The sequence below is a fragment of the Pinus tabuliformis genome, chromosome 5_2, assembly GCF_031772625.1.
Source record: "Pinus tabuliformis cultivar Carrire ecotype Pingquan chromosome 5_2, CPIR1, whole genome shotgun sequence".
Taxonomy (NCBI): domain Eukaryota; kingdom Viridiplantae; phylum Streptophyta; class Pinopsida; order Pinales; family Pinaceae; genus Pinus; species Pinus tabuliformis.
Window position 1 is genome coordinate 1097084408 of NC_142306.1, and position 24492 is coordinate 1097108899.

Sequence of the window (24492 nt, forward strand, 5' to 3'; positions counted from 1 at the left end):
GTCCACAAATGTCATTGTGAAGCAATTGCAAATTCTTGTTTGCACGCCATGAACTTGTTGGAAAAATATCTCAACTTTATTTCTCGTAAATGCAAGCTTCACATTTTGCATTTTCTTTCTTAAAAGTTTGAATTCCTTTAACCATTCCTTGCTTTTGAAGTTGAGAGATACTTTCAAAGTTTAAATTCCCATATCTAACATGCCACAACCTTATTGGCGAAATATTTGTACTTGTTACTCCTGCAAAATCAGAATTTCATGGAATGACTGTTCCTTTCATCTTTATAAGCTTTCCATCTTCATATCCTGTCATGACTATCTTCATATTTTGTTTGATGGAGTTGATTTTTTCTAAGCCATCCTTCATAACAATCTGATGTCCTTCTTGTCAAATCATGACTAATGACAACAAATTCTTCTTGAAAGTTGGCACATACCAAACATTTGAAATTAGTTTTTCTCCAATGCCAAGAAGATAAATTTTTACTACACCTTTTCCACAAGGAGTGTGTCTTGTATCATCTACAAGAAAGATTGAATTGAGTTGGAATTGTTGAAAGGTCCAAAAGAAGTCACGTCGAAAATTCATATGTTGTGTTGCCTCTGTATCTAAGATCCAGGCATCTTCATAATCACTTTTAAGATGTGTGGAGACTTGTAATGTTGTTGATTTTGAACTTTGAAGTGTAGTGAAGACATATTCTAAGCCATCATCTTCTTGATCATTAGCAAACTATGCCAAGTGTTGTTGAAACTTTGGAATTTTTTCAATAGAAGTTCGACAATCTTCAACATAATGACCAACTTTGTTAGATCTTCTACAAACAACTTGATTAAAATATTTACCTTTGCCTTGACTTTGTTCTCTGCCTCTGCTCTATCCTCTACCATGATTTTTTCCTCTGCTTGACTTTTTCCTCTTCCTTCATTGTTGCCTTTGCCTTGAATGTTGCCTCTGCCAGAATTGTTTCCTCTTGTGAAGTTGTTCCCTATGCCTTGAATTCTACCACGACCATGTTCTCTATATGCAAATTCATTTGATTATTGTGTCCTCTTCCTCCACTTCCAAAACTATCAGTTGAAGTGATCTAGGTGGATATTGGTGGCCACCTGCCAATTCCACTTGGAACCCCACCATTGTTTCTTTCAATTTTTCAGTTTCCTTAATTGTAGCACAGTTTACTATTTTTAGCAGTTTTTCGGGTCCTAAACTTCGGAAGCTGTTTTGAGGCCCCAAATGATGTTTTTTTGGAAATATACCACAAGTGATTCAACATCTAAATTTGTCTTTTCTGTCATAGCCCTCAGAGAGATCTTTCCAACGGGTTATCATGCACGTTAAATGGAGATAATATGACCAAGTCGCAACCCCGGGAAGTTGGTTGTCCAACTCACCCCAATGGGGCCCATAAACTCTTGGTGTTACATCTCCTCGGGTTAAGGTTTTGGTTGTTTAGGGTTTTATCTTATTGTTCAATAATAACAAGGCCCTTGAGCCTCATTGTAACGCAGTTCAGAGGCATGTAGCCACCACATCTCTTCTCAGAGATAAGCTACCATCACCCTAGCTAGTTTATTTCCATTTCTGTTTGTAAGCATATTTTAGTATTTTACAGTAATGAAATGAAGTATTATTTATGTTGCATCTCTATATGTATGGTTATATTTGTAATTTGTTGCATTCCTATTTAAATCCGTATCAGCGGTATCATAGCGGTCTGCTCTTTCTCTGTCTTTCTTTGCATGTCCCCAACGAGGTCGAGATATAAGGAGTTAGGGCTTGAATTGGTTGAACCTTTGCAAGACCAGCCTCACAAATCCTGACGGCATCCCATGGTGGATGAAAAGAAAGGCGAGGGGGCAGAAGATCCTATCAAAATCTTGCTCGAAGCGGCCCTCGAGCAACAAAAGAACACAATGATGGAAACATTTGCCTAGATCCTTCAGTGGCTACCTAGGGGCGACACATCTACTTCAAGCAGCTACACTGGAAGTGCCAAACCCTTTAAAGTACAAGTTAACTTTGACATTCCCATATTTGAGGGTTGGATAGATGCAACTACTGTAGATAAATGGTTAAATATGCTAGAAGGGTATTTTTTTGTTCATGATTTTTCCGGCTGGGAAAAGATTACTTTCGCTCTTCTCAAAGCCGTCCCCTACGTCAAGGACTAGTGGGAAACCTACTACAAGCAGAAGGATGAAAGTATGACCACATTGTTTTCAGCCGCACCCACTTGGAATTCATTCTAGGCTGCCATCAAGGAGTAGTACTACCCTGTCAGAAGTTATGAGGATCAATACATAAATTGGACCACGCTGTGGTAGGGAAGGGACCAAGATGTGCCAGAGTTCACCAATATTTTCCATACCCTTCACACAAAGTTGGGTATTAAGGATTCAGAGCATCATTTGGTACTCAAATACCATGGCTACCTGCACAGGTACATCCATGATGAAATAGAATTCCTGAACATCTCCTCGCTCGGCATGGCATACCAATATGCCGTTAAGATAGAGAAAAAGTTTAAACAAAAGAAGCGAGACTTTGGATCTGCGAATCCAAAGCAAGGGAAAGGTGCCCCCAAACCACATAACAGAGTACAAAGCCAAAGCAGGGCAGCCTAAGACAACCCACCAAAGATGCAAGCAAAGAACAACATCACGGAGCTGAAAAAGGACACGGGAAAGTGGTGTGAGTTCCATAAGAGCTCCACTCACAACACAAGTGAGTGTCGGGCCAAGCAGTCACTGGTGGCTGAGCTAAAGGTTTCAGAATTAGACACATGTTCCGTCTCTGAGTTAGAACCCAACAAGGGGAATGACAAAGGGAAGCAGAGTATCGATGCAGAGCCCAATGCCATCATTGCCACCACAAAGATCCAGAAGGAGGAACCCAAAGATCCATAGGAGGAGGAGCATCTCTTCCACTCCCAAATGTGGGTAAAGGGCTCCCCGCTACAGTTATTGTTGACAGTGGGAGCCAAAAGAACCTCATTTCGATAGAGGTCATGAAGAGACTGGGCTTACCGACCATAGCACATCCACAACCATACACCATCAAGGGGCTTCACCAAGGATGAGATCTTCGCATGAGCCAGCAGTGTCACCTTCCATACAACATCAAGCCCTTCACGGATGAGGTATTGTGTGACGTTGCTCCCCTTGATGTTTATGATGTATTATTAGACCAACCATACTTGTGGAAGCGACACGTTGTGTATGAATCAAGGCCTCGTGTTGTTATTTTTACTTTTGGAAATAAGTTGTACAGGATACTGGAGGTACCACCACCTACCACCATCTCTTTGGTTACTAAAAAACAATGTAGTAAGCTCATTTCCAAAACTGGGAAATTTGTTTTCCAGATGATACACCCTCAAGGAAAGAAGAAGACAATGGCCACGACCTCTCTATAGGGCCTCTCTGCACAACAACTACAGATGGACAAGGTCATGGAGGAGTACGAGGACATATTCACCTCCACCACAGGGGTTCCTTTGCACTGTCAGGTCAAGCACTCCACCGATCTGACCCCAGGTGCACCGCTGCCCAATGGACCAATCTATCAGCACTCCGTTCTGGAGAACGATGAAATAAAGAGGTAGATTTAAGAGCTACTACAGAAAGTTCACATCCATCCGAGTTCATCACCCTGTGAGAGCCCGATCGTGTTGGTACAGAAGAAGGATTGGATTTGGAGACTCTGTATTGATTATCGGGTGCTGAACAAGATCATTGTCCGGAATAGGTACCCGATCCCACAAATTGATGACCTCCTAAACCAACTGAAGGGGGAAAAATATTTCAGCAAGATCAATTTGAAGTTAGGATATCACCAGGGACCAATCAAACCCTTCGATGTGTGGAAGACTGCCTTCAAAGCCAAGGGCCTTTTCAAATGGTTGGTTATGCCTTTCGGGTTGACGAATGCTCCTGCAACCTTCATGAGGCTAATGGATGACATCTTGTGTCCATTCACCAACTCATTTGTAGTGGTATACTTGGATGACATCTTGATCTTCAACCAGAGTTGGGAAGAGTACCTCCACCACATCCAACAGGTTCTCCAAACATTGTGGCAACACAGGTTATGTGCCAATTTGGAGAAATGCACTTTTGGCATGACACGGGTTTAGTATCTGGGATACGTTATTGATGAATGGGGGGTGCATGTGGATCCAACAAAGATCCAAGTCATTCGAGATTGGCCATCTCCAACCACTCTAAAAGAGCTCTGCAGCTTTCTAGGTTTTGCCAACTTCTACCACAGGTTCGTGTTGGGATTTTATCATATCACTTGTTCCTTGAGTCAAGTCACCAAGGGAGGAGCGAAAGTAAAATTCTTTTGGTCTGAATCTCAACAGAAGGCATTCATAGAGTTGAAACTTTGCCTCTACTCGGCACCAGTGCTCGCATTACCAGAATTGCAACAACCATTTGAGATCGAGACAGATGCCTCTGACTATGCTATTAGGGCAGTCTTTACTCAACATAGGCATCCAGTGGCTTATCACAATGAGACACTTTCAGACACAGTATGGAAGTATCCCACTTATGATAAAGAGATGTATTCCATTGTGCAAGCCCGCTGACAATGGAAGCATTACATTTTGGGGAAGGAAACGGTCATCCACACAGACCACCGGCCCCTGCAGTTCATACAGACCCAAGGGAAATTACAGAATGATCGTCATCAGAAGTGCTCCACATACCTGTAGCAGTTCCATTTGAATATCAAGTATAACAAGGGCAACGCCAATAATGTTGCAGATTGCCTCGGTCGACCACCGATAATAGTGTTAACCAGCGTGCTCAACTCTTGTGGGCACGAAACTTCGGATTGGCCACTTCTCTACAAAAGCTACTCAAAATTAGGCCACACATACCAGACACTCTTAGAGGGTCAGCATGTTCTAGATTTTCACCTCCAGGATGCCCTATGCCACCTGGGTCACCTTTGTGTTCCTTCAAGTGAGCGTGCCAAGATGATTTGGGAAGCACACTACAGTTGGGCTATTGGGCATTTCAAGGTCAAGAAAATGGTGGCAGTACTGCAGAAGTATTTTTATTGGCCGAATCTTCGACAGGATTTCGGGAAGTACATCAAATCTTGCACCATTGCCAAACCGACCATCAAGAAGAAAGGCCTCTATACCCTACTGCCAACCCCTAGTCGCCCTTGGGAATCCATCTCCATGGATTACATGTTGGGCCTTCCTTCTACTAAACATGGAAATGACTGTGTTTTTGTGGTTGTCGACAGGTTCTCAGAGATGGCCATTATGGCAGCCTACAAGAAGAATATCACAACAGAATCCACTACTAAACTCTTCTTTGAACGAGTGTGGGTACACTTTGGGATCCCCCAGTCTATCATCTCAGATCGGGACAGCAGGTTCCTTAGTACATTTTGGTTCATTCTTTGGTCGATGCTAGACACCGAACTCACTAAGTCCACAGCCTTCCATCCCCAAACTGATGGCCAGACAGAGGTTATCAACAAGATGATCGTACACATTCTGCACATGTACAACTCAAAGCATCCACAAACATGGGATGAGATCCTCCCTTATGTTCAACACAGCTATAACCGGGCTCTCCACAACTCGATTGGCCACAACCCTTTTTAGGTGGGCTTGGGATTCCAGCCACTATGTCCCATTAATGTGGCCATGCCATTTGCAACTACTCAGGCAGATTTGGCTCATGTCCAATCCAAAACAAATAAGGCAAACAACTTCATTGAGCACATCCAACATATCCGCCAGTAGGTCCACAACATTCTGGAGAAATCAAATTCCAAGTACAAGCAGCAACATGATCAACATCAGGTGCCACACAAGTTTCAGGTGGGCAACAAAGTCTGGTTGCATTTGCAAAAGGAACGCCTTACTAAAGCCTATCAGAAACTCACACCACTCTGATATGGTCTTACACCATTACCAAGGCTGTGGGAGACAATGCATTTGAGCTCAGCATTCCCCCATTCCTTGACCTTCACCCAATGTTCAATGTGGACCGCCTTCGGCCATACTTTCCACCATTACTAGACACTTCCAACATTGCAGAACAGCTCACACCAATAGAGTTAAATCTAGATTTCATGGAACAAGCTGCAACTGATCAGATCATGGACACACAGATCAAGCACACTCGCCAGCAGCAAATCCAACCGTATCGAGCTGTCAAAGCAGGCTAACTCCTTCACCAGGGAAAGTGGTTCACTAGGGACCAAGTTCAATAGAAGTTTCCTCATCTCATGGAGGAACTCAAGGCAATGGGTACCATTGCTTCATAAGGGGGGAGGAATGATCCAGGTGGATATTGGTGTCCACCCACCAATTTTAGTTGGACCCCCACCATTGTTTCTTTCAATTTTTTAGTTTCCTTAATTGTAGCATAGTTTACTATTTTTAGCATTTTTTCGGGTCCTAAACTTTTGGAACCGTTTTGAGGCCCTAAACGATGTTTTTTTGGAAATATAACAGGAGCAACTAATTATCTAAATTCATCTTTTCTGTCATAGTCATTGGAAAGATATTTCCAATGGGTTATCATGCGCGTCAAACGAAGATAATATGACCAAGTCACAACCCCAAGAAGTTGGTTGTCCAACTCACCCCAACGGGGCCCATAAACTCTTGGTGTTACATCTCCTTGGGTTAAGGTTTTGGTTGTTTAGGGCTTTCTCTTATTTTTCAATAATAAAAAGGCCCTTGAGCCTCATCGTAACACATTTTAGAGGCATGTAGTTGACACATCTCTTCTCAAAAATAAGCTACCATCGCCCTAGCTAGTTTATTTCCATTTGTGTTTCTAAGCATATTTCAGTAGTTTACAGTAATGAAATGAAGTATTATTTTTGTTGCATCTCTGTATGTATGGTTATATCTATAATTTGTTGTGTTCCTGTTTAAATCCGGATCATGAAGATTTACTAGTGCTAGCTTTTGTAAAGAAGATATCTTCTCCAACTTGTTTCTTCTTACCAAAAGATTTGTCATGTTCAGCTAGCATTTCACTTAATTCATCAAATTTTAACTTCTCTAGCTTTCCAGTTACTTGTAAAGTTTCCAAGAAATGTGTATATGAAGAAGGCAAACCAACAATCAAAATAGCATGAAACTATCATTCACTCGTTGAAATCTAGTCTTTACTATTTCCTGCTTAATGTTCTTAAGCTTGGAAATGTATGTATTCAAGTACATCTCCCCCTTCTGTTAATTTATGTTGAAGCAACTTCAATTGAAGATCAACTTTCTTATATTCAGGTTGTGTATCAAATAAATCTTTAAATTTTCTCCAAGCAGACCATGCAACAGAATCATTTTCAATGTGAACATACATTTCATCATTAACTGAAGATTTAATTAATGCTAATGCTTCGGCATTTTTGATCTCCCATTTAGCTAGTGAGTCTGCATTTTTAGGTGTTTGGTGTCGACCCTGATTATCTTCTTTATTCAGAGGTATCACCACATTGGACCCCAGTTTTTAATGTGGTGGCAACACCGCTTGCAAGGGGGGTCTAGGGGGGAGGGGGGCTGCGATCTTTGGGAGCCCCCCCAGTAGGGGATCGGGGGTAGCACCTCCGAAGCTAAAAAATAGATGTAAAATTGCCTTGTAAAATGTTGTAATTTCGTAGTCAATCCAGGTCGTTCATTAGGCGAAGACTGATGGTAGAAATTATGTTTAATTTAGGGTTTTTTGCCCTAGAAAGAAACCCCTCGCTATATATGAGGGAATTGTATTGCATCTATGTAGATCTGTATTCTGAGTGAGAAAGAGATAAGAGATTGTGTGAGAGCAAAGAGAGAATTATAGCAGATCTACTGTAGGTTGTATCTCTCCAGTTTGCAAGATAATATAAAAGGAAGGACTGGCTATTTCTTCGTGGACGTAGCCCAAATTGGGTGAACCACGTATATCTATGTCTCTCTTGTTTTATGTGTTTTTTGTGTTATATTTCTGCAATATATTTTATGTGTTCAATTGCTCTGTAATATATAATTTTCTAACAGTAGGTTTATTTGATATAACATCACCATCACATCCATCTTGCCAAAGTTCATTGTAAATCAAAGTACTTTCTATGTGCCTTTTCCATGTCTTGTAATTCTTTGAGCCTTCGAGATTGTCAGATTTAGAAAATAAATTTACTAGCTTGGGCATTGTAAAAGTAAATGTATGCAACAAGATGGATCATGCACCACAAGAAAAGATGGACAACACACCACACACAACAACACATAAAAAAATGATCTATTGAGGCTTGGCCTTGAACCTCATATAGTCATTTGGAAAGAAAAGTGACTGGGCTTTGCACTTGGCTTTATTCAACTTCTCTGAAATTTTACAATGAAATTTTTATAATTTGACTTTTTACAATAGTCTTGCAATTTTGACGTCTTTGACTCTAACAACCTCAAAGTAAAAGTTACTTTGAATTATAGTTTGTTTCCCTAAAAAAAAAAATTACATCTTACTGCTCGAAATTACAAAATCACAACTTATCACTCCAAATCTACAAAAAAAAAACCATTACACCTTATTATTCTAAAATATAAAAAAAACAACTTGTCACTCCACATATCACTTATTACTCCCAAAATATTATAAATTTAAAAATAATAACTTATCCCTCCATTAAACACCTTATCACTCCATTACCTAAAGAATTACAAACACTCCTTATCTTAAAATTACAAAGCAAATCTTCTCATGTTACTTTCTAATTCTTTTTTAAACTTTCCTTAAAAACCTTTTATAACGTCACTCAAAAAAGTGAGATAACTATATATGAATTTTTGAAAAGGTATATAAATTTTAGACTTTGATTTCAAAACATGCACCATAAAAAAATAATTCGTAGGATACTTTTAAACAACTGTTGCAACACAAAAATAGTAAGCATGTCCTCATTAATGCATGCAACTCCTCACGTTGGTTCTTTCACGGGTGTCCCGCAACTACTCATGCTAGTTATTTCACTGGTCTCCCACGTTGGAGCTCATTCACTCTTAGGCTGGTTTTTTTCAGCACTTTCACGCAGAGATTATAGACTTGCAGAAGTCTGGGTACTATGATCCCTGGCACTCTAAATCTATTCTCTAGCAGGAGGAAGATTTCTGCACCGGGAACTCTTCATAGCCATTTCTGGCTAAGAGATAATAACTTTGCGTGATTGCTGCTTGTGAAATAACCATGGCGGTAACAATGATTTCCTCTAGAGTAAACTCATGAGGGCGATTGACATGGACATGGAGAATGGTTAAAACAAAGAGAATAATAATGCCCAAAATGGGGACTTAAAAATAAAAAATAAAAAATTAATACATAGTCAAAAACACTTTTTTTTTTATTAATAATTTTAATAATTATTAATAAAAAAATGAAAGTGTAAAAGGTTCAAAAAATAATATTTCTTTTCTTTAATAAAATTGGGATTTTTTTTATACCATTCAATTATTGAAACAAATTGATGAAACTTTCAAAGACCCTGCAAAGTTGAAATCTCCTCTTCACACCATTTGCATCATTGAAGCTCTGATACCACAATAATAACATAAGTGTTTTGAGACACACAAATTGTATTAATAGGGAAAAGAAAATTACATAAAAAGTTGCAAGAGGATAATAATGTCAAAAATGGGGATTTAAAAAAATCTTTTGATACATAGTCAAAAACACCCATTTTTACTAATAATTTTAATAATTATTAATAAAAAAATGAAACTATAACTGATTCAAACAATAAGATTTCTTTTCCTTAATAAAATTGTGTTTTTTTATACCATTCAATCACTGAACAAATTGATGAAGCTTTCCAAGAGCCTGCAGAGCTGGAATCTCCTCTTCACACCATCTGCATAATTGAAGCTCTGATGCCACAATAATAGCATAAATGTCCTTAGACACAAATTTTATTAATAAGGAAAAGAAAATTACATAAAAATTTGCAAGAGCTTACACACAATCACTCAGCCCTCTTGCAAATGGAGAGAAATGAGCTTTAAATAAGCTTCTGTCCTACACTAATTTTGTTATGGATCACTTATTTCATTTACATGTATCCATTTACATTCAATGCTCTCATAACAACACTCCCAACTATTTTCCTAAATTAGTACTTAAGAAATGACACCATTCTAGATGACATATCTTTTACAACAATTAACTATTCTGAAATGTCTCCAATATATGAAACCAACTCACAAAAAGATAGAAAAGATAGATCAACGACTTCAAAATCAGCCTCTTTGAAAGGGAAACCTCCTTTACATTATACAAATAAACAATACTTGGATGATATAAATGACAAGACCTTATTTCTATATATAGGACTCTAAGCGGTCCCAATATAATTGAAACCTACATAACAATAATATTGTAGGGGCACAACAATAACAATAGTGGGCTTCTATGGGGCATAATAATAACAACATGGGGACTATATGGGTACAATAATATAATAAGGGGGTTGCACTAATAACAATAAGGGGTTACACTAGTAGTATAGGGACCTAACATGCCCCTCTCCTTCAAAAAGTGTTGTCCTCAATGCTTGAGTAGTTCTAGATGCTTCTGTATAAAATTCTCATCCTCTCATGTGGAATGTTCAGCGGGTAAGTTCTACTACTAGATGAGATACTCTAAAATTAATCGATTTCATAGCTATTGTTTTCTTGTTTTCGTGACTGCTTCTAGTTCCAATATGATTTTTCCTTCCTCGTCAAGTTCTCGAAATATTGTTTGAACTGAGATATTCTCACCTATAACCTTCTTTAAGCATGAAATATGGAAAACTAGGTGCACTCAAGAAGATGCAAGAAGCTCCAATTTGTATGCGATAGTACCAATCTTTTGTAACACCTTGTACGGACTATAATACTTTGGTGATAATTTATTATCCTTCTTAGCTTACTTGAGGGACATTTGTTTGTATGGTTGTAGTCGTAGAAATACCCGGTCACTGACATCAAAACTTATTTCGCTGCAATGTTGATATGCCTGTTGTTTCATTCTATTCTTCGTCAAAATGAGGTTACCCTTTAAGAGTTTGAGAACTTGTTGTGGATGCTCAATGTGATCTTCCATTGCTTGAACCTTAGAATTTTCTTTTAAAGATGATGTGATGGATGGTGGATGACATCCATAAAGTGTCATAAGTGGGGTCATTTTTGCTGCAGTATGAAAGAAAGTGTTATACCAGCATTCAGCCAAAGACAACCACTTGACCCATTGTGTCCATTTATCACATACAAAGAAACAAATATATCCTTCCAAACATTTGTTTACTATCTCAGTTTGCCCATCAGATTGAGGATGATATGATGAGCTATGAACTAACTGAGTACCCAAATATTCTACCTCTTGTACTCCAAAGAAACATTTGGAATTTTTTTCATATAATTGTTTCTTCTCCAATAGTTTGACCCCCCTATCAACATGCTGAACATGATCCTTCCAAGACTTGTTGTAGATTAGTATATCATCAAAAAATACTAACACAAATTTTCTAAAGAAGGGGTTGAAAATAGAATTTATTAACCCTTGAAATGTAGAAGGTGCATTGGTAAGGCCAAATGGCATTACCAAAAATTCATAATGACCCTCATGAGTTCTAAATGTTGTTTTTGGAATGTCTTCAGTCTTCATTCTGATTTGATGATATCCTAAACGAAGATCCAACTTGGTGAAGTAAACTGCTCCATGTAATTCATCCAATAATTCATCAATGATAGGAATGGGAAATTTATCTTTAATAGTAAGCTTGTTGTACTCCCTATAATCCAAACAAATGCGCCATGATCGATCCTTCTTGTGTATCAATACCATTGAAGCAAAGAAAGAACCTTGACTAGGTTGAATTATACCAACCTCTAACATTTACGCAACCATACATTCAATTTCATTCTTTTGGGCATATGGATATTTCTAAAGCCTGATGTTTGGGGGAACACTTCCTGGGATCAAATAAATAGCATGATCATGATCATGATCACGAACAAGTGGGAGGCCTTTTGGAGTCTCAAATACCATAGAATGATCGTCCAAAATGTTTTCGAGATCTGGAGAAATAGATGATTTTGATGTGGGAACCACTAGTGAACATAATTCTGCAGTTACGTCCCGTTGTTTTTTCTTTAGAAGCTTTTTCATGTTGTTAGAGCTCATCATTTTTATCGGTTTCCCTTCGATACCCCTTAATTCAACTTCCTTTCCTTCCCAAAAAAATTTCAAGAAAATTTCTTGAAAATTAAAAGCTATTGACCCAAATATTGTATCCATTTGACTCCTAGTACAACATCTGCACCACCCATTGTAATGGAAAAAATTGGACTATTCAAGACATATTCTCCCATGGATAACTTGATATTATGGCACTTTCCAGAGAAATTTATGGTTCCTCCATTTGCAACCATTACTTGACACTCTGGTGCTGGATATAGGAAGAAATTTAATTCCTTGGCTATCTTATAATGAATAAAATTATGGGTACTAACCGAATCAATCAACACTATTACCTTTTTCTTTTTGATATGCCCTTCTATCTTGAGAGTTTGAAGAGTGGTCATTCCTATCAATGCATTACAAGATATGACCTGATTCATTTCTTTTTTCTCTGGGATTGGTTCCTGGTGTATATACTCTTCTTTTGACGTTTTTGGTTCATTTTCTTGCTCATCTTCCCGACCTATGTAAATTAATTTCTTCTCAGCACACTTATGACCATTAGTGTATTTTCTATCACAATTGTAACAAATCCCTTTTGCTCTTTTTTCTTCCAATTGTTGTGGTGTCAGCCTTGTAGGTGGTGAAAGGCTAGGATAAACAACACTTCTATCTTTATAGTTGTGAGTGGTAGGTTTTCTTATTGCCATAATTTTGCTTTCCATTTTTCTTTCCAACCTAAATGCCTTCTTCAATGAATCAGGCTTTCCAAGGCGAACCTCATGTTGGATGTTATTCTTTAAAGTCTCTATGAACACATCAATCATATGCTCCTTTGGAATATCTTTTACCCTTATATTCAATTTTTGGAAGTCCTCAATGTGTTCCATCATTGAACCCTTTTGTTTGAGATTTATCAATTGGCTAAAAAATGTGTTGCTTTTTGTATCATCATAATGTTCTATCATTTCTTCTGTAAAAAATTTCTAAGTGACAAATTGTTTACAAGAGCAAAGCCATTGATACCATACAAATTGATTTGGTTCCAAATATAAAGTTGCAATGCATACCTTTTGTGTGCTTTTCACATTATGGAGATCGAAATATTGCTCCATCTGTAGTATCCATGTTACAGAATCCTTGCCATCAAACTTTCTCATATTTATCTTTGGAACAGGTGGGTCTTCAATCTAACGTTAAATTCTATGAAATCATGATTAACATTTATTTTGTTCTCATCATGAGTTTCCTTTACTACCCTTTCACCATAGTAAGCATTTCTTGTAGCAACTTTGTCAAATCTGCCCTCAAATCTTCCATGTTTCCTTTAAGTTTTTCTTCTATACCATCCATCTTAGCTTTCATGTGCTTTGAATTCCTTCAAACTAAGTTTTCAACCAAACTTATGCAAAACGTTAAAAAAAATACACACATTTTTTCACTTTATAAGAGCTCGATATTGAATATGTTGTATCTCTATAATTTCGAATCTCCAAGGTCTAAAATTGTGTCATGTGGTAGCTCTCTAAGTCCTCTTTCCAACCTCACAAGTCTGATCAAGATTGGATTCTCTAAGGAAGCGTTATGCTAAATCTCCCACGATGACCTGATTATAGACTCGTTCAATAGAGAGAACTTGTACGAAGTGCCATGTGTCACTGTTTTGACCTTAGGACCTAAAACCGATATACAAAAAACTACAAGCCTTTCTATTTCTATAACTATTGATGAAATTTTAATCTAATTCTCAGAGAAAAAGTTATGACGAGTTTTCCCAGGTCACCTATTTGGGATGTAATTCGGGAGCCTACAAAAACCCTAAATGTCTTGGACCATATCTCCGAAAATATAGCGAAACAAGATATGAAATTTGCACCCAAGCGTCATCAAGATTTCAACTCAAATTGTTTTTAATTTCAGAGTTTGAACCTTCGTAGAAAAAAATTATAGCGAAAATTCCACGATGACCTGTTTATGATGGAATTATGGAGCTTGCTAAAACCCTAACTTACTCAGATCATATCTCCAAAAATATAGCGAGACAAGGTTTAAACTTCAGACCTGAGGTTAAGAAAGATTTTGGCTCAAATGGATTTTTTTTTAACTTCTAAAACTTCGTAGATAAAACGTTATATTGAAATCCACGATGATCTGTTTGGAGAAGCGAAACCTTAGAATCCAAAGCTCTGATACCAAATGTTATGAAACTAACTCACAAAAAGATAGAAAATATAGATCGACGACTTAAAAATTAGCCTCTTCGAGGGGGAAATTTCCTTTACATTACACAAATGAACAATTCTTGGATGATACAAATGACAAGACCTTCTTTCTATATATAGGAGTCTAAGGGGTCCCAATACAATAAAAGCCTACATAACAATAATATTGTTGGGGCACAACAATAACAATAGTGGGCTTCTATGGAGCATAATAATAACAACATGGGCACTATAGGGTCACAATAATACAATAAGGGGTTACACTAGTAGTATAAGGACCTAACAAGATTACACACAATCACTCAACCCTCATGCAAATGGAGAGAAACGAGCTTTAAATAAGCTTGTGCCCTAAACTAATTTTGTTATGAATCACTTATTTCATTTACATATGTCTATTTACATTTAATTATCTCATAACAACACTCCTAATATTTTCCTAAATTATTTCCTAAGAAACGACACTTTTCTAGATGTCATATCTTTTACAACAATTAACTATTCTAAAATGTCTCCAATATATAATTAAATATTCTAGATAATTAGACTCTAAATAATTAAACTATAGTTGATATATTTTGGATCCTCTAACATGATCTCCGCAATAATGCTAGAGATCCAAGATCGAATGTGCAAATGAGCTCTAGAGGCATCGATTAAATAGATTTGAGTGAATTAGGATTTATGACATGCATGCCTAAAATCAAGGGGAAAATGACACTTGGCAGAAGCTTCTAAAAATAGCGAGTGTTTTTCCTTCGAGATAATAATAATGGATCCCTATTCTTTAGGGATGTTTTTTTCTTTTTATTTTTCTCCTTTTTCAGGGAAACTTTCCATGCACACTGCCAAGAAAGATTGTGCAATTCTAGGGAATTGGGAAACTTTCTGGCTCAGTGCACTGCACAGTTTCTGAACTCAGTGAGGTATTGCACAGTTTTTGGGCTCGGTGTTGGGTTGTCTTCTTTGACTACATAGTTTCTGAGCTCAAGGCTGACTGCTAGTCTAAACTACACAATTCCAATCATCAAGGCTACTTTCCCTCGAGGATTGCATAGTTTTTGGAGGCAAACCCATAAATTTTGTGTGACCAAGTCATGAGGTTAGCTTGTGAGTTTGTTAAACACACATGGGAAACATAGAATAGGAAAGATAAATCATGTGAGCACATTTTTTTATTAACATCAGATATACATTTATAGTACAATATGTGACCGTTGGGATTCACATCCCAAGGTCTCTTGGATTGCTTTGGTCTATTCGGCTTCCACACTAACCCATTTAGGATTAGGTGTCCAACATTCCCCCCCTTAATCCGAAGGGTTATGTATGAGTCCAAGAAGAGAGCTGTAATACAAAATGTGCAAAAAATGCATGGCAACACTAGGCTGAATGTGCTCTATGAAATGTTGGTATAAAGGGCAGTGGTTTAAGGATGACCACCAACACTGGAACGCTTAGTTCAGTTCCTGGAACTCTTCCAAAACTGGCAAGAAACTGAAGTCTTCTGCTAGAGGAAGTGATCCTATTGTTTTAAAGAGGGAAACCTTCAACCAATAAAGGGAGGTCTCACCCCGCATAAAAGGTAAAACTTCAACCTGAAAAGGGAAGTCTCAACCTGTGATGGTTTAAGGATGACCAACAACTCTGGAATGCTTAATGCAATTCCTGGAACTCTTCCAAAACTGGCAAGAAGCTGGAGTCTTCTGCTAGAGGAAGTGTTCTCAATTGTGTTCCTGGAATGCTTCTGAAACTGGCAAGAAGCTGAAGTCTTCTGCTAGAGGAAGTGTCCCAGATTGCCAACTGAAGGCATGTTCAGGGGCATCTTTGTCGTTGGCTACAACTCTAAAACTGGTGTGGCAGGTTGTGGCTCAGGCTCGCTTGATGTGGCTTTGAATCTTGTAGATGACCATCATTCCCCCCCTGTAAGGTACAAGGTGAGAAGATGGAGAAAACTCAACTGCAAGACTGTTCAATACTCTGGAACAAGTTCTGACATGTGTTTGGAATATCTTCTTGGCTGTTGATGCCCATTGCCAAGAAGCGATCCATCCAAGATGAATCTTTGTTCTTGCAGGACGTTTATTTCTGAAGCATCTGTGTGAAGAATGGTTGGTTTTATGACAATGCTTACATGGATGAAGATCAAAACAGTGATCTTTCAAATGGCCAACTCGGTCACAGTGTTGGCATTTTACGATCTGTTGTTGTTGTTGTTGTTGCTGTGGAAGAGGGGCAGAATCTGGAATAGCTGAAGCTGAACTGTCATGAAGAGCAGGTGAATTGTCATGAATGAATCCAACACTTTGAAACTGAATGGGCTTGGCATAGTCTGGAATATGAAAGGACAAGTCCTTGTCATATCCAAGACCAGTTCTGTGCTTGTTGTGGACAAGCTGTTCCCAAGGTCTGATGATGGGCTTGGGAAGTGCAGACTGAGTTTCTGCATCTGCATGTACAATTGTTGCTTTATCGGGTACTGGATCTGAATGAACTTGAACAATATTGACTTGTTGTTTATGGGAGTCTGCTTCATTGTTCTGAACAGAAACAGGTTCAGAATGACTCCTTCGTTTTAATTCTTCTTGCTGTAGCTGTGTTTCAAGCTGCAAAAAATCAATTTTCTCTTGCGCATATTGTAGACATGTCTGAATTTCTGAGAGAGAGCCTTTGCTGATTTGGAATGTTTCATGATTAGAGGAATATATCAAAGTTTTTAAGAACTCTAATATTTCAGTAATTCGAGGCATATTCTTCATTGTCAAAATTACACCCCTTTAAAAGACTGATTACAACTATGACCCAATGAGTAAAAGTAACACCACTCACAGTACAAAGACACAGAAAAATCCTTTGTAAATGTGCAGCAAATGAATCAAGGAACAGAAACTATAATGAGTTTTAAATGCAGTTCCACAACTGGGGCAGCAGCAACTGCAAACTTGTTTGGATCCTTCAAGTACTCCTTCAGAAATGATGGTTATCAAAACTTCAATAATTATAACACCATGTCATGGGCATTCTTTGAACTGTAATTTACAGCGGTCAACCTCAGCAAAGCATTAAACACATGAATGGCACCAGCAATCAAATCGGATCCAACTATAGGAACAGAAGCACAGAATCTCGGTTGCAAATGGAATTCGAACTATTCAAAGTGTATTTGAAACCAATCACCATACCATTGGATTGTATACCATTCAGGCCTCATACGAACTTATTTAAAACAGCAGCTTCAACGTCAGGCAGCATTAATCACAATTTTCGATGCATTCAATACAACATATTTTGTATCTAACTACAAATATTCTTGATAGATATCTTTCTATTCAATATATATCAAGGAGCGACTGTCAATTAGTAGGTGCTACTGCACTGCTTCTAGCTTCCAAGTACGAGGAAATTTGGGCTCCGGAGATAGATGAATTTCTCGCAATCTTAGAAACAAATTTTGAGAGGAAACATGTACTGCTTTATGGAAAAGACAATGCTCAACAAACTGAAATTTCACCTCACAGTCCCAACCCCATATGTATTCCTTGTCTGGTTCCTCAAGGTTGCAGACTCTGACGGAGAGATGGCAAATTTGGTATTCTTCTTTATGGAACTGAGCTTGATGGAATATGTGATGATAAAGTTCCCTCCATCAATGCTTGCTGCTGCTGCAGTCTACACTGCTCAATGCACTTTGGAAAGGAAGCCGCTCTGGAATGATGTACTTAAAAGCCATTCAGGCTACTCTGAAATAGACCTCAAGGAATGTGTAACACTGATGGTCGAATTCCATCGGAGTTCAGTAGAATGCAAAGTGGAAGAGCACCAGGTGTTCCAGTGATTCTGCTCGGCTCCTGGAACTCTGATCTACTTCAGCGTTCATTCATATACCACATAATTTTTATTATTCACGGATTTCAATACGACCATTAAAAAAATCACCAACGCATATGCAGGCCATTCAACACTAGTATTGAGGTATTCTTCAGTTCAATGCACCACCGTTTAAAAACAACTCGCAACATAATGAAACGATTCCAGTGCACAATTCAAGGCATCCAAAATTGATGTAGGTTTATATGGCTTCAACGGCTTCAAGCTTTGAACAGCTATGATTTGAAGCGATTCAAATGTTATTATTCAAACGCATTCAACATAGATACCATGTCAAGCACATGACATATAAAATTTGAACAATGCATAGACAAACTTTGATATAACAGGCCACCCGATAGCTACTGTATCCATTTCAACGCATATACCAGCTTAGTTCAACGCATATACAAATTTTGGACGGGCATATGTATAAACCCACAGCGTTAATACCATTCAATGCACAGCATACAGCCGCAGCATAATATTCAACACTATTCAAACGCACAGCGCTAATATTCAACAGATATGGACAACGTTCAAACGCATTCAAATGTTACCATTCAATATCGATACCAGGACTTCAATATTCTCATAAGCACGTGAAGGTTCTTGTATGCACCATTGAAAGCAACAGAGCGGCATTCAACAAACCAATCAACACATATCAGTTTTAAAATGTAGCATTCCGGTCTTCACTGCACAATTCTTCAGCCCATTACACGGTTTTCAATTCAACACACAGGAGTAACACAACGTTCGACGCACTGTAGGTTCCAAGAGAAGTATATGCAGGAATTTCTCCAACACAATCAATCTTCATACATAAGACTTCTACAACGACTTTCAAAGAATTAATGAGATTTCATGAGACTGCCATCATTCTTCGAACAGCACAGCGTCGTTGCATTTGGTGATGTTGAGCAGAAATCTCGATATGGTAGAACAGGAATGAGAACAATCTCTCCCGAGAATTTGACAACACGTGAACAATGCCAGAATTTGTGGGCAGCTTCAGTTCATAGCCTTTTGACGAGGCGATCAACTTCACTTTCTCTAGTCAGATCCAACTGGTCCACACGATGAGGAGTTGAACTTTCTGCATGCCATTAATATGAAGAAAGAAGAAAATGGTTTTTACAGACGAAGTTTCTTATTCAAATTCTCAAAAAACTACGAAGCAACTTCTCTTTCATTATATCAACATCGATGTCCTTTGCTTTAATAGATTTGAAGATAATAACAAAGCCCAAAGAATACGCTGCTACCCAAACTGTAACCAAACCGATATGTCAGGCATAGACATTAGGGAGAGCATTACATATTCGAAATCGATTGGGTTGTGTAGCAGGCAATGAATTTAATACAACAGAGGGGTTGATACCAATGTGTAGCAAGCGACAGACTTAATGCAACAGAGGAGCTACAAGGCATAGAAATGCCCCAAAATCCCACATACCAAACCAACACGGCATTCAATGCGTAGAGAATGCCTCCAGTTTTAATCAATGTTGTATTGTGGGTTTCACTAGAATTTAGGTAAAATTTTGACTTTAGTTGAGCAATCAACAAGTGCGCAATTCCAGCGGAGAGTTTTGGTGATGCAACTTAGAATATGAGAAATAATCGTCGCTCTACTCACTAACAGGTTATAATGAGGTGCAGTGATTCGATGAACTGATACCACAAAGAATAATGGCAGAAGCGTTTTTGCATTTTTTCATGGGAGAATACATAAAATGCATAGCTGACAAGCGCAGAGATACCGTGTCAGGCCCAGAGCGCAGGTACAAGGACAGTGCAAACGTTTCAAATCAGGTCAGGATGACAGCGCAACAGAAGAGCAAGGCGCAGGCCGGACTGTATTAGAGCAGGTGTGGCAGATTAACATAGCCGTTTGAGGACAGAGCACTGGCAAAGGCAGAGGCATTAACCAACAAATGCAATTACACTAGAGGAGAGAGCGCTGGCAGAGGCAGAGAGAGGAACGTTTCATACGTTCAAGTGAATATGGCAGACAATGCACAGGTCTGTATAAAGGAATATGGCAGAAATACACTGCACAGAAAGGCCATAAACAAATGGCTCAAATTAATTATACAGGACAGGAATACGCCCGCTCTGATACCATGTTAAACACACATGGGAAACATAGAATAGGAAAGATAAATCATGTGAGTACATTTTTTTATTAACATCAGATATACATTTATAGTACAATATGTGACTGTTGGGATTCACATCCCAAGGTCTCTTGGACTGCTTTGGTCTATTCTGCTTCCACACTAACCCATTTAGGATTAGGTGTCCAACAGAGTTAGAAATATCAATTAAGTGTGGAATCAAGAAAACACAAAGCACAAATGAAAAAGATAAGTCTTATACAAAACATGAATACTTGAAAATAGTACAAGATAATCTCCTATGGATAAGAAGGAAGGCTCCAAAATCAAAGCATAGGCAAAATTTTGGAGGGTGGTTGTATCCACTACAACGGATTCCTTAAAAATATTTTCAATAACTTTTTAAAAAATTTATATGATTATTCTATTTATTTTAAAAGAAAATAGGTTGATAAAAGTTAAAAAATAATAAAATATAAAAAGGGGAAAATTATTTTTAGAACATTCAATTTGTCTTTTTTTTTTTTTTTATATCTATATCTAGAGGAATTGGCAACTAGGTCAGTCTTGTGCTCGTGCAACACAGGGTCGACTTCAACTGCTACCACTACACATTATGGGTGTGTATGTATGCCCCTTTCACATGCACAGGTGAATCAAGGGGATTTGAACACAAGATCTTCTCATACATAATACTTCATTTACATGGTGATTTCCAATTGAACTACCCCCCAAAGGCGAGAATATTCACCTTGTTAATTTAGTAATGTTTTATATAAATAAAATTAGTATGTTGTAGGGCAACCATAATTTTTTTTTTTTGACAAATTCGGTTGCTTTTATAAATTTGAAAAAAAGAGGGAGGCTGAGCTCCTGAAATAAATGTTGAGGTGCCAAGAAGAGCTAGGGAGGAAGGAGTTACAACTTAAACAAAATTCCTCCTTAATCCTGCCTTTTGGGCTTCTAAAAACCAAAGACCAAAGGTAAATCCTAACAAACTGCAGTAATAAATAACAACATTTACAAAGCATATCAATCTATATTACTGTGGCTGATGTGTCAAGCAGTGGACTCTTCAGGTTTGTCGTCGGCGCCGACTTGCTTCAAGCTTGACGAACTTGTTGGCGCTGCATTTTTCTTTTCTGTTGTTCCTTTTCTGTTGTTCCATTTTTTCTGTTGTTCCTTTTCTGCTGTTCCTTTTCTGTTGTTCCTTTTCTGCTGTTCCATTTTTCTCTGCTATTCCTTTTCTGTTGTTCCTTCGGGAAAAAGGAGCAGCAGAAACCAAAGGTGTTGTTTCTTTAGATCTATGCGGATCTTAGTCACAGGCGGAATGAGGACAATCTTTGACCAGGCTATCATATTGGATGAGATGAGATGTTGTTCGGATCCAGGAGGTCTCTTCATTATGGTATATGCTGAAATGATTCCACGCCATTGCAAATAAGGTAGCCCAATGATCTGGCACAAGCTTTGTTGGCTTGACTATCGGCAATTTTATTGAGCGATCGCAAAACATGATAGTAGCACACATCTTTCATGGTGTGTCTTAAGATTTGGCACCGTCTGATAATATGCGGAAGGAGAGCATTGGGAAGATCCCTATTCTGAACCATTTCACTGACGACTATCGCCGAGTCTCCCAATATCGTGACTGTGTCTATACCAAGCTTCCCAAGTTGGATAAGACCTTGGTAAAGGGCCAGGGCTTCTACTCTGTTATTGGAAGTGTGGCCAAGACCCCACTCGTATGAGAGTATGTTATCCCCATTAGCATTAAAAATAACTCCTCCTGCCCCTGCTGCCCTGGGATTTGAATTTGAGGCCCCATCGAAACAGAGATAATGCCTATTGTTGTTTTTAAGCCAACCTGCAAATTCTTCCTCTTTTAGCCTGATCTTCTAGTTAGGGGAAACATTGTTGTTTCTGTTTCTAGCAGCGTTTCCCTTCTGATTGCTGGTGTTTTGTTCTAACAGGTGTCCAATGAAAATGCGTTCTTCTATGCTAAGTTCACTAACATTTATACTTCTCAGATTCTTAACTGAGATGATCTCAAAGGCAAGACTCCTTGCCTTGGTGCAAAGGCTTCTAACAGTCGAGTCCTTATCCTTAAAAATCTTCCGATTTCGTGCTAGCCAAATATTCCATAACATATTGTGGGGAAGAATAACCCAAACTCTCTTCACTGTGTTATTTTTCCTGTGCTGCCAGGGGTAGTTTCTTTTCCATTTGTAAAGAATTTCTCTTATGGTGTTTTGGGTGTTCCATGGGATTTGATTGTTATGAGGCAAGTTCCTCCAGTAGTTAATGGCAAAAGGGCATTCAATAAAGAGATGATGCATTGATTCTTCAGTAGCTAAGCAATTAGGACAACGAAAGGGGCCATTAATTCCCCTCTTTTGAAAATTTTCGGTCGTGGGGACTTTCCCTTTGAGGAGGGTCCAGAGAAAAAACTTGATTTTTGGAATTGCCTCAGATTTCCAAACCACCTTCCAATGGTGCAACTTGGCATGGGGTAGCTGATATTGCAAATATAATGGTGAACATCTTGGATGGTATAAGAGGATCCGGATGGGTCCCAACGAAACCCATCAAGATTTTTCTTTTTGACAGGGACTATACTGTGCAAATGGGATTGAAGGACAAAAAGACTTGCGTTAAGACTATTGGGTATGGCTAGGAAGGCCCAACCTGACCAAAGAAGGGTGCGAGGATCCCATTGCGAGATCTGGTCCAAGTAATGAATGCCTGTTCTTTCAAAAAAGAAAGGATAGGGTGGACTCCCCCATGTTTGTTTATTGGCTGTTGACCCATGATTCTGTCTGCTCCAATATTGATGCTTGCACCTCCCTTAGGGATTTTTGAAGTATTTTGAGCGATTAGTGGAATTGCTCTCTTGCATAATCGCCAAATTTTGGAGGATTCTCTATTGGGAATATCTCAATCAAGAAGCTGTTGTTTAGGAAAATTGAGGTATTTAATTTCCAAAACTTTTTTCCACCATGCTGGGAGTCCAGTAATGAGTCTCCAGACAATTTTATCTCCAAAGGCTAAATTGAGAAATTTAGGAGATCTAATTCCAAGACCTCCTCAGTCTTGGGGCTGGATCACTTGCTTCCAATTAATCAAGTTGAATTTCTTTTTATCATGCCCCCCCCCTACCATAGGAATTGGCGAAGGACGATTTCCATTTTGTTGTGGAAGGGGGCCGGAGCTTGAAGAAGAGAAAAATGATATAGGGGGAGAGAAGATATATCTAACTTAAGAAGAGTGAGGCGACCAACTGAGTTGAGCCAAATAGATCCCCACTGCTGCACTTTTCTTTTCATTTTGTCGACTACTGTGTCCCAAACTTCTGCTCCCAAAGGTCCAGTACTTACAGGCATGCCCAAGTAAGAGAAATGAGTCCAATCATACTTGCATGTGACTCCAAAGATGTTGGCAATATTGCGAAGCACCTGTACTGTTGTGTTCCAGCCATATATGTAGCTTTTCAAATTATTTACCAATCCGCCAGAGTAGCTCATGTATTTGTCAAGGAGAGATTTGAAGCACTTGGCTATTGTGGTGGAGGCCCCTCCAATCAATAGGGTGTCATCAGCAAATTGTGAATGATTTATGTTCTTGACCCCATCCCCAAATTTTATTCCTGTGATTAAGCCAACCCTCCGGCTGAAGTCCAATGCCCTACTAAAGGATTCAGCCATTAGAATGAAGAGATAAGGTGAGAGGTGGCAACCTTGTCGGAGGCCTCTGGAGGATTGGAAAGCTTCTCCAAGTCTGCCATTTACAAGAGGGGAGATCCATAGCCCCGAAATGTAGGCTCGAATGAGGTTTAGAAAGTGGTCATAAAATCCCATCTTCTCCAAAGCTGCCAAGAGGAAGGAGTGTCTCACCCTGTCAAATGCATTGGCCAGATCAAGCTTGAGGATAAACCATTTCTCATTTCTGGTTTGACTCGAATGGATGGCTTCTTGCACAAGTAAAATGGAATCAGTTATTTGTCTATTGGCTAAGAATCCCCCTTGATTTTCAGAAATGAGAGAAGGGAGCAAAGGCATTAGGCGAGTAGCAATGATTTTTGTCAAGATTTTATAGGAGGAGTT